Genomic DNA, 11,540 nt, shown 5'->3' on the forward strand with positions numbered 1-11,540 from the left:
TGTGGAACTGATATCCATAATTGAAGTGGTTTGATATGTTTGTCTAGTGGTCATAGTCTAGATGCTGACAAGTCCATTGAAACATTTTTATTTTGTTTATTAATTATCTCATTGATACAGTGTGCATATTGGTATTTTTTCCAATTTCAAAAACAAAATTGAAATTGCTTTTTAAATTACAATAATATGTTAGGTGCTTTAAGTTAAGTGCCATACTCTCTCTGCTAAGGGAATAACCATTTAGCTCAACTGATAGGACACGTGCCTGTTTCATGAGAGATCTCATTTGAATCCAAGCCAGTAATGTAATAAGCACAAATGAAATTATCAATAGAAAATCTAATGTCCAAAATGATTCATGTTTATGATAATAGAAAAATATGGTCCTTTGTGTTAGTTGTTGAAAACTACCTTACAGTAGTTAATGGGTTAGTGGGTTAATGTTTTAGCTCAGTTGATAGAACACTTGTCTGGCATATAAGAGATTCCAACTTCAGGTCCTGTTATTTGGAGACTTCCAAATTAGATTATCAAAAAGAAAATCTAGCACACAACTGATTTTTATCCCTCAACCCTTAAACTTTTAACAACTGAAAGCAAGCCTGTGAAAAAGGATAAATGTGGTAGTTTAAGTTGATAAAAAGGACTAATATCAAACTGCTAGCAGTTAACCACATTACCTATATTGGTAGAGCATTAACTTTGTGAGAAAGGAAGAATATGGTAGTTGTTAAAGGCTCTAACATCAAGCTGTAAGCAGTTAAGTTTGTAACTCAGTTGGTATAGCATTAGCCTAGTGTACAAAACACTTCACTTTCAAAAACTTAGAAAGTAAAGAAGAAAAATTTAAATTAGTACAATGCAATACTTGCATGTGTCCACATCTGTGGTGATGGAAGGTTGTTAGTTGAAAAATACTAGCAATTATTAGCAGGTTAACAATTTTTTTCTCACTAGGTAGAGTATGTGCATGGAGATCGTGAGGTCAAACCCTGCTTGAGTGAGACTCAAAAGTTAGATTATCAAAAAATAAAGGCTGCAACTTTAGTTCAGACCCCAAAGATGAGGTCTGAAAATGAATCTTTTATGTTAATGGGTTGAATGTGATAGTATGAAAATTTAAAAAGTACCATACATACTATCAAGCATGTAGAACTTTCCTGGTGTCCAAGAGGTTTTGCATTCAAATGAGTTGAGAAATTGATAAAAAATAATTTAAATATTCTCAATATAATATTTGAATAGATACAACAGGTACAAAAGATGTGAAGAAGTTTGAGATATTATATGGTGTTTCATACCTAATAAAAACAGGAGAAAGTACTTGAATCTACATATTTCCTTTTCAATATTTCTTTCAGTTAGATTTTAATATACTTTCAAAAGAAGTGTGTAAAAATAACAGGTTAGGTCTGTCATAAGTGTATAATGGGTAGACATGTTTTCTACCTGCTTTAGTTACGTAGGAATTTTTTTTTCATTAACTTCGTGTATGTGCAGTTCTAGCATAAACCTGATCCAGAAATTTGTTGAAATAGCCTGTTCTAGTTCTTTTAGTTAATAATTTCTACTTGAGACGATATTGCTATAAATAGGTGGCATCTGGGCAGAGTTGAGATTTTTAAATGCAACTCCCAACTGCGAGAGAACAAAGATCATAAGATGAAGCTGTTGGCTGTTCAAAAGCAAGTTCTCTTGAATTCTTGTATATTTTTTTAGGTCAGTTGCATCTGTACCTCGTGAATAAAAGAAATATTTAGTTTGACAAAACTCTCCCAAAAAACAAACTGTCAAGCTAAGGACACTTTTGTTGACGCAACTATAATTCAGTCTGCACAATTACGTAACTTTTTTTTTCATTTTTTGCCAATTTTAGTCAGTCTTATTATTTCATACAGACAAATGATAAAAACTCTCATTACTCGATCCAGAATTACTCACTCATGTTACCCGAGTGAACATACTGTTATTTATGTTGAAAACAAGTTGCTGCCCAAATGACATTACATTCAACACTCGTCGGCTGAGCGAATCCATGACAACTAAAAGTGTCTAAAATATTTTTTCGCACCTAGTACAGTGGTGTAAAACAGCTAAGATGGCAAAGTATTTACGTTTCTGGGTGGGCCTAATAGCAGATATGTCGTGTTTGGCTGTTCTAAATGGTATTTCATATCTTTTGTTTGTTTGCTACAAGGAGGTATTTTGCTCGTTACCAGAATTTGTCAGCTAAGTAAGATCTGTAGTAGTAAAGTTAACTACTGTAGACGTGATAAGCCTAATGTTTAATATGTTAGAATAAGATTAACAGAAAAGATGAGAATAATAATTTATTGCGTTGAAAAAAAAAGAATAGAACGTGGTTCTAAAGTAATGGAATAAATCTGAGAGCACATTGACAAAAAGAACATAATATTTTGAAGAAAGAAGACCAAACGATTACGATAACTCCCTACATAAACTAAGTGGATCACACACAGAATACTAGTGTGATGACAATGGATTGTCAACTGGAATTCTATGTAGGGTTTATGATATGTCTATAATCAGAGAAAAGATGGAACAAGCCTAAATAAGATAAAGTAAAAATTGGAGATGGAGAGAGAGAGAGAAAAAAAAATAAAAGCACAAATTGTAGAAAAGCGACTAGAAATAGATTAAGAGCACAAATTGATATCGGAAAATTCACTCAAAGAAAATGACAATGAAGTCAGGGATATCTGACCCAATCTGCCCAAATATTTTGAACATAAAGATAACGCAGACGCTTTTCTTTAAGAGATATAAAAAAATTATCCAAAGTCAGAACTGGGACAAAGGCTATTGGGCTGTCTGTCTCAACCCACTTCTCACAGGAAAAGTCCTGTTAGTATATGCAGGCATGACATCAGAAGATTCCATGGATTATGACAAATTAAAAGTGACTTTAACGAAACAAGAAAGTTTTCGTTGGAAGTTTATGGCAGTCAAACTGGACACTGGATAAACTGAATTTCATTTGTGGCTTATCTGCAGTGATACTTTACGAAATGAACTGGCTTAACCATGTGTGAAAATAATTATATTAGTACGTGAACAGTTTTCATGACCATGTGTTCAACTGGTATGTCACTGTTTCTAAAGGAGAGAGTACCGATAGACATGGGTGAGATGTTAGATCTGACAGAACAGTATATGGAAGTCTGTAGAGGTAGTATAACTGGCAAGTTAAAAAATCTCTTCTCCCTTCTGTCTATTAATCTCGTATACAACTGCGTAAATTCCTACTTATGGCTAACCATTACTGGTTTCAAATTTAACTGGATATTTTTATTATAAAATAGACCACATTACTAAGGAGTGCAAGTCCATTACTGGCAAACAAGCTGCAGAAGCCTCAATCTAAAGCAGCTAAAACTATTTACAAAGACAATGCTGCTAAGAAACAAGTAAAAAGTGACTGGCACTATGGATGCTGCTACCACAAAAGAGTATGATCAATCAATGCATGACTGATCTACTCGAGTCAGCAAACAGATCAACAGTACCAATACTGATGGGAGCATTTGACAAATATCAAGAAGTGCCAACAAATCCTGATATACCAATATGTGAAGGTTATGTTGGAGACAAGAAAGTTAAGGTTATAAGAGACATCGGGTGCAGCAGTGAGAACCAGTCTCGTGTCTGGTGGCAGGCAAGGTACGCCTGTTTGTACTTATTGATGTTACAGTAAAAAAATTCCCATAGCAAAAATAAAGGTGGACACTCCCTATTATGTGAAAGAGCTTAACGTCATGCAAAACGAAGAATCAATATACGACTTGATGATAAGAAACGTACCAGGTAGTAGAAATTTGAAGGAACCAGACAGAAAGAAGATTAATGAAGCATATACTATCACCAACAGAACTTTAAAAAATGAGATTAAGTAAGAAATCAAACTCCTGCAAGTGTCAAAAGAGGGCAACCTAAATTTAGGTTTGCAGGAACCGAAGGAAGCAAAGGTTGTTTAACCTGAAGATGGCCTGAGAAGGTCAAAACGTTGTTCTCTGTTTCATTGGTAAAAGTGTTAATACTCATACCAGCCGTCCTGATATACATTTTTTAAAGTGTTAACTGGCTCATCTAATGATGACCAAACCATTACGGATTCCAGTAACTGCTTAACCAGCATTAATATACCACTGAAAGGGAGCTGTAACTTTTATTTTCTGATCTATAAAGTATTCTTTCATGATGGGATGTAAATACAATGTATCAAGTTATAACCATTTGATTATTGACCGGTTAGAATGTTCAAATGATGAAGACTGTAAGATATTTTCAAGATATCACATAATAACCATTCAGTTATTATACAGTTGAGACGGTTTGTTAAAAATTGATGAAAGAAAGAACTTTGTCACCTTTGCTTACTAAGCTAGCAAGTGAAATTTGTTAGTGAGATATTATGTCAAGCGTCTTGTGAAATTCATTCTATCTGCCTAGTTAAGTTGAAGCTTGATTTCTGCAGAGCAGTTCATGCAAAGCATACTAGATACATTCTAGGGAACTAAGGTTGTTAGATAAAATTCAGTTGATTTCAATGGTTAATCAACATGACTTAAAGTTTTTATAAACCATCATGCTGAAAACTTTATGATCCGTATTTCCAAGAATTAAGGTTACGTTTTGTAGTGAAGGCTGGTGGACATTTTCTGGCTTAAACATCCTGAGTAATTCTGCATTATGGATAGCTCTGTGTTCTGTCATTACATGAAACTGTATCCGACAGTCTGGCTGGTTTATACCAGTCTTTCTGAAATTCCGTAAAGAATATGTGCTCTAGCATAATACTAGAAATTATCATAGACTGCCTAGATTAGGTAAAATATTTATTCATCTTGATACGTTTTATGCTAGTGATATTTCATGGTTTTCACCATTTTTAGATCAAATAGTTTTTGGTTTCTTCCATTGTTTACCCATAGTGTTCAACTGTGTGTTTCTGTATTTTGCAGTTGCTCATAAGAATTTTAATCTGTATGAATGCTTATAGTAGCATTGGCTTTTTATTTTTACTGTGGTTACTTTTAGTTTCGCGATATTGCTGAAATTATAGTAAATATATATCTTCGAGTAGCCACTGATGCCAAACACATGTTCGGAACATAACTGATGCCGGTATTGTCTTCCATGGACATAAGCCGTCTAGCTCTTGATCAGTGATCATGTATTACAACTACGTGTTAGTTAACATGTTTTACACTGTATGCTTGAACCAGATTTTGTGTGTTTAATTATTAACATAAATGTGATATACACAAGATTATAGCTTTCAGAACTAAGAGAAAAATTATTTTGAAAAGTTGAAATTTGTATGTTTGTACAGACAACGATGTGTATCTTATAAACTAATCTAGGGATAACAAGAAACCTGTTAGTCCATCTCAGCTGTCCCATCCTCTAAGCCAAACTAAAGCTATTAAAAAATTAAAGCCAGCCCTTATCATTCATATATCTATCAAGCTTTCTTTTAAACTCACTCAAAGTTGCCTCGCGCTAGTACAGCGGTAAGTCTCCGGATTTACAACGCTAAAATCGGGCTTTCGAATCCCCTTGGCGAGCTCAACAGATGGTCCAATGTGGCTTTGCTATAAGAAAAACACACATACCCTCAAACTTACTGCCTCTACAACATCCGAAGGCAACCCATTCTACAAGCCAACCACCTTATTTGAAAAGTAAAATTGTCATAGCTAAATACGACTAGTACCTTGTCTAAATCTATGTTTGCGTCCACTTATTCTATAATTCTCGCTGTTAAGTTTGACAAATGCTGGTACATCAACATTATCAATTCCTTTTACAATCTTAAGCACTTCAATCAGATCCCCTCTAACTCTTTTTCTTTTCGAGAAAAAAAAACAATTTTAAGGATCTTAATCGGTTCTCATATGACAATCCTTCCATCCTAGATACCATTTTAGTAACTTTCCTCTGAACTATTTCCAACAATTCAGTGTCTTTACTAAGGTAAGAAGCGAAAGACAAGAAACAATACTCCAAATTTAGCACTAACCAGTGACTTATACAATGAAATTATAACTTCTAACTTGTATTCAATATTTTTGTAGATCCAATCTTAAATCTTATTTGCCCTACCACTAGCAACAGCACATTGCTTGGATGGTGTAATAACTGATCACCCATTACATTAATTTATCATAATTAAAACCCATCAAATGATCTAAATAATTTTGTAAAACAGAAACATCCTCATCACAGCCAGCAACACCCAAGACCTGAATATCATCTGCATATGTAAGTAATTTATTGACCATTCTTCATTTATGTAATTAATGTAAATCAAAGAGGACAATGATCCTAAGACTGAACCCTGAGGTACATCACTTGCATCTTTAATCCAGTTTGACTAAACTCCATTTATGACAACCCTCTGCTTTCTTTCATCTAGCCACTCTTCTGTACAATGTAAATCAAAAAGAGTAATGGTTCTAAGACTGAGCCCGGTTAACTTAGTTTGACTAAACTCCTCACCTATAGAGATAAGTTTCTTTACACGTATTTCATGTGTCAATTTATCAAATGCTTTCTGAAAATCTAGATACATGAAATCTATACAGTTACCTTCATCTACATATAAAATAACATCATCAAAACATGTCAAAATGTTTGTAATGTAAGATTTTTCTCTCATTAAGATCATGTTGATTGTCCAATAAAATTCTAAACTTTGTTAAATAATTTTGTAGTAATTAGTTTGCAGTAAGAAATTAAAGCATATATACAATTAGTCCCAAACTATAATATTCGTAAGTATGTGACTTACCATGCACACCAGGTGAAAGGTATGGTGGATTTATTGTTTTCGTTATTGTTAGTGAAAAATATCTTGTAGTTGAACCAATGAGACATTTGTGTGTGATGTTTTTATTAAATAAAATCGCAATTACTTATTCAATTAAAATGAAAGAAAATATAGTGTACCACTTGTTTTAGGTAGTTTTGACTCTTAAAATGTGCTTGTTTGGTATACAGTGAAATATTTCCGAACTTTCCAGATATTACTGAATGTTTTATGTTGATATCATATTCAATATGTAATCATTATGAACGAATTTTGCATTACGTAAATGTTATAGTAGTAGTATTTTTGTGAAGATTATATAGGTATATCTCTAGATTTATTTATGAAATCAGATATACTTTCACTTGTTTATATCGTGCCAAAAGACAGGTTGGAGTTATGAAACCTTTGAAGTTAAAAGCTTAATTGATTTGTTTTTGATTAATCTTATATTCCTGTTCTTCAGTGATGGAAGACTTACGTATGGATGAATACGCTATAACTGTTGCCAGAAAATTGTACAGTAAGGATCTGTAACGAACGTATTTTAATGGCATAACTGACATAAGATACGACATTTATGCTACATCCATATTCAAGTGGCCTTTTTCGTGAAAGGATTTGGTCGTCACTTGATTGGATATGACATTTAACCTGCATTTTTAGCCAAACTACTGATACTTGACTCTGGCTTCGCTATATAGTAGATAGGAACAGTGAGAATCTCGTTAATCCATTCATGCTTGTCACAAATTAGATGACCAAGCATTTGTCTATCTTAAGAGAGTCATCAGTGGTTGTTTTATTCTTTAATTCAAACCAGTGAGAGACGCCACTTTAAATAGCATGTTGTAAAACAATGTGAATCTTGGGGAACTTAATATTCTTCTCAAAGCCTCAGTGAATCCACGATATCCTGAAGTCAATAGACAGAAGCATACAGCTAGATCAGCTGGAAAGAGTTCCTAGTTCTAGGATAACCTTGACCCTGCACCAATGTGTCATTTATTCTGGTGCATATCTAGAATAATTTTATCAAAGAAGAAATAACAGCACCCATACTAATTGAAGTGGAAGATTCAAGGAAACATGAAATCCTGGACTTCAACACAATTTCCAAGAACTTTTCTCATCAGGAACCTCTAAACTATGGGAAAAAAAAGAAAACAAGCCAGAAAGTCAGTCAGCGGGCATCAAAATTTCCTCCATACCTTCTGTCCTAGAGTTATGGATTATTGACTCTATATGCAACTTAGTGTTGATGCAATTATAGGTGACAAACGTCTGGTCCGCTTCAACAAAAAGCTCTGATGCTTGGTAGAAGGAAACTACCAACTCTGGGAAAAGGTTACATACCTCCAAAGGACGTATACACAGGCTAAGAGGAGGTTCAACACTGAGAAACAGCAATGTTCTGAGAGTTTCAACAAGTTTATTTGATCTTTAGAAATGCCCTTTATAAGCTATTTTGTAGTTTGTGTATTTCAGAATTATTATATAATGTGTAATTTGTCTTTCTTAACAATAATTAAATTATGATTCATATACATGAATGTTTTAGTTCGTAAGATTAACTACATTCCATGTTCTAAATATCACCTTGTATTTTTTCAAATTTTATATGTTTAACTTTCTTATTTGAAATTTGTTTTGTAAGTTGTGAAGGTGTTATATTTTTCATTCAGCTTTCATTTTATTTCACTGTTTATCTTACGACTTTGTTTTATTTTTTATGAAAATATAGGTATCTGTGCATTCTGTTTATTTCAGGTTATTTATATTCCACTTTACGTTTTACGTTTTGGTTTCAGTTATGTTTTTTATTATGATATAATTTCTCCCATTGATTAATTTAAGTTGTATTTTTATTCATAAATTGCGATTTTTATGTATTTTGTTTTAATTTCAATATTTTTAGTTCCCTTCAATATATTATGTTTTGAGTTTATTTTACTTTGTTATTTTCAATTATAATTTCGTTATATTCATGAATTTAAAATTTGTTAGTACGGTCCGGCATGGCCAGGGGAGGGGGGTTAAGGCGTTCGACTCTAATCTGAGAGTCGTGGGTTCGAATCCTGGTCGCACCAAACATGCTCGCCCTTTCAGCCGTGGGGGCGTTATAATATAACGGTTACTCCCACTGTTGGTAAAAGAGTAATCCAAGAGTTGGCGGTGAGTAGTCATGACTGCCTTCCCTTTAATCTTACACTGCTAAATTGAGGATGCAACCCTCGTGTAGCTTTACGCGAAATAAAAAACCCGAAAGAAACCAGAAACTAAAAAGATACCCAGTTTTATGTTAATTCTTAAACGATGTTGTGAATAGAGATTTCTTATTTCTTCACTTATGTTTATTTGTATTTCATTTATATCTGTGTTCAATTTATTTTCTACGTAATATTTTGAAACCTGCTTTCTTGCGGAAATTGTATTTCAATATTACAGACCACTGAAAATAATAAAAGTTGAAATAATACAACACTATTTATTTAAAACTTTGTATGATTCCTCTTACTATTTAAACTTGCTATGTAAACTTTTAAATATCTGGGGACTGAATAGTAATTTCCAGCTTTTTATTAATACATTGTTTATCTCCACGTGTAAGATTGTAGTCTCTATTAACTTGGATGTGCAATATGAAGATATGTTTTGAAAGTCAAACTACCAAAACTTAGCACATCCATTTATACTGTTTTCCAATATTCTGGTTGAATTTATTGTAGATTCTAAATTCTGTAAATGTCAAATAAGTTTTCGTTTTCTATTTCTAGAGAACGTAATAAACATTACGTAATATTAGTAATATGTAGTTAAACTTAATTGGTGATAGTTATAGAGAAATGATGAAGACAATATTATAATAATTATCGTGGATAGTTGAATTCAAGAATAACGTATTGTAATATATTATTATATGTTTAGGGCGCATATTATTAGTTAGTTTTGATAAGATGTTCGCATGTGAAGTGAACATTATAATCAAAAGTACAACCTACATTACTTATTTGAAAATTTCCACATTAAATAATTAATACAGTATTTGGACTGCTTTTCTCGTGGTTCCCTAATGAACTTGAGGGTTTTGAACACTCAAATTTGAGATTTATATCTACAAGTGAACACAATACAAATAACTCATAGTGTAGCTAACAACAAACTTTAACTACTTAGATTTACACATTAGATAAAATGCATGCCATTCGATGATAAATACTGAGCTAAAATTATTTTTTCATTTTTTTTTTTCCTATTTTTGATGGTGAGCGTATTGGTACAAGCTTGAAATGAAAAAAAATATTATCAAATGTCATAATTTTTTAAGACATAACGACAACGTTGAAAATTGTAGGTTTCTTTCATGTCGATATAAATTTATAAAATAAAATCCTGATTATTATAACCAGTGGCGGACCTAAGGTTGTGTGGGGCTAATTATTCTTGTGGGCCCTACATCCCATGTAATTTTACATAGAATTAAATTATCAATGGGCTCTGGGGCTGAGCCCTCTCTAGCCCCTACCTGAATATGCCTCTGATTATAACTGAATTCTAAGATACTGTAATAGCAACTAAATACGTTCCATTCGTTTCATAAGTTAACTTATAAAATAAAATAAAAAAATCTTTTTTTTTCACTCTTCATATCTGTATATTCAACTGGCTATTTTACCTTCACACACAACTTCTGCAAGAAACGTCTAGAAGTTTTGTTGCTTGCTGAGCGTGTCTTGTAGGTGACCTGAGCTACATAAAATTAAAATAAAAAACACTGGATTTCCCGCTTGAGGCTACCCTCAAGTTCTAGTCGTCGTAGTTCGTCTGTTCCTTTCAAACTGTCATCTGTTATCTCCAGCACAATCATTTCGATATGCTAGGCTAGAAGCTTAATTACAACCTCCATTTTTTCCACACAGTTCTAATCAACACCATTGAAACTGTTTTTCATTGCTTTAGACCAGTTGATAGAAGGTCATGAATGAAAACTGGCCTGTTTTTTGAAATGTCGCGTTGCTTCTTTGTTGAAATTAGTGCACTTTTATAAACGTCAACTTTATTTAAGATGAATACATTAAAACTTATTTGAAATGTGTACCGTTTCTTATGAATTCTTTCTGTTTCGTCCGGAGCACGAAAAGTTCCCCCTTAAAATTCAACAATCTCTCTGTCAGTTTTCAGCTGCTGAATATTAGAAAGTAAAAAGTTCTGTACCATGAAAGTAATAATAAGTCGTGATGAAAAAGATGAAAAGTAGACCGTTAGATCAAGTTCTGTACCATGAAAGTAATAATAAGTCGTGATGAAAAAGATGAAAAGTAGACCGTTAGATCAAGTTCTGTACCATGAAAGTAATAATAAGTCGTGATGAAAAAGATGAAAAGTAGACCGTTAGATCAAGTTCTGTACCATGAAAGTAATAATAAGTCGTGATGTAATAATAAGTCGTGAAAAAGATGAAAAGTAGACCGTTAGATCAAGTTCTGTACCATGAAAGTAATAATAAGTCGTGATGTTAGATCAAGTTCTGTACCATGAAAGTAATAAAAGATGAAAAGTAGACCGTTAGATCAAGTTCTGTACCATGAAAGTAACAATAAGTCGTGATGAAAAAGATGAAAAGTAGACCGTTAGATCAAGTTCTGTACCATGAAAGTAATAATAAGTCGTGATGAAAAAGATGAAAAGTAGACCGTTAGATCTCAAT

Source organism: Tachypleus tridentatus, chromosome 12 (assembly GCF_004210375.1).
Source record: "Tachypleus tridentatus isolate NWPU-2018 chromosome 12, ASM421037v1, whole genome shotgun sequence".
NCBI classification, from domain to species: Eukaryota; Metazoa; Arthropoda; class Merostomata; order Xiphosura; family Limulidae; genus Tachypleus; species Tachypleus tridentatus.